The sequence below is a fragment of the Thermobia domestica genome, chromosome 10 (assembly GCF_964235325.1).
Source record: "Thermobia domestica chromosome 10, izTheDome1.hap1.1, whole genome shotgun sequence".
NCBI classification, from domain to species: domain Eukaryota; kingdom Metazoa; phylum Arthropoda; class Insecta; order Zygentoma; family Lepismatidae; genus Thermobia; species Thermobia domestica.
Window position 1 is genome coordinate 82,585,249 of NC_137463.1, and position 1,408 is coordinate 82,586,656.

Below are 1,408 nucleotides of genomic sequence, written 5' to 3' on the forward strand. Positions count from 1 at the left end.
GGGGGCAAATGCCCCTCCCTGCACTCCCTAAATGACGCCCCTGATTGAGAGGCGAGGGAAGTCATTTTCAATAGTCTCCTTGAATAGTGGTAAGCAAGGGGACTCACTTTAAATACGCATCCCAAATAGTGAAGGTGCAGAGACGCACTTTAATCAAGCGTCTCGTTAAAATAACTACAGAAAGGGGTTTCAAATCGGTTTGCAACCTCCTCGCAGTAATCCCTGTCAATTATGATTGTTTTTGGTTAAATGTACAGCATTTCAAACTAGAAGACTTTTTGAAATTGTAATCGCCATATTGAAATTGTATTCACGGAGAAATTAAACGTCGACTAAAAGCAGGGAATTCGTGTTATTATTCGGTTCAAAATCTCTTGTCGTCGCGAATTCTGTCGAGAAATTTGAAGCTTAAAATATACAAAACGGTAATCATGCCTGTTGTTTTGTATGGCTGCGAAACATGGTCACTTACTCTGAGGGAAGAACATAGACTGAAAGTATTTGAGTACAAGATCCTGAGACGAATATTCGGACCCAAGAGGAACGGGAATGGGGAATGGCGGAAACTTCATAACGAGGAACTACATAATTTATATGGTTTACCCAACATTGTTAGGGTCGTCAAGTCTAGGAGGCTTAGGTGGGCGGGTTATGTAGCTAGAATGGAAGAAAGTAGAAACGCTTTCAAAGTCTTGACAGGAAGACCAATCGGAAAACGACCATTAGAAAGACCTAGGCGCAGATGGGAGGACAATATTAAGATGGATCTCGCAGATATTGGAATACAAAGTAGAAACTGGATGCAGTTAGCTAAGGATAGAAGTCAGTGGAGAGCTTTTGTGAACGCGGCATTGAACCTCCGGGTTCCATAAGCATTAGAGTTAGTTAGTAATCGCCATATTGGATCCGCCATTTTGAATTTTGTAATTTTGACATCAGATTCTGAATCAGCTGTCTTAGTATATTTTCTTCTACATTAAATTATTATTTTCTGTATATGCTTACAGGCGAGGGGACAAAAATATTATTTTCTTAGAAAGATGTGTTTTTAATAAGATGGTAATTGAGCTACATTACAACAGATGATCGACAATTAGAACATATGACGTTACGTTCCATTTACACCAAGTGGGACTTTCAAAATTATGTCCAAACATGAAGAAAAGGAAAACAGCATTTTTGGAGTTACGTTCCTCTGCGACGATATGACAGAAAGGACTTTCACAGAAAACATGCTCCCTCTAAATGTAAGGTCACAATTTCGAGTTATATTTTAGTTTTGCTTAAGGCTTACCTATTTTTCATGGTTTTAGTATCTAATCATCCACTTACTACAGATGTACACGGCATAGCCATGCATCGTGTATTACAGGGATAAGAAATGCTCTCTTCATTCTTATAGGAACTT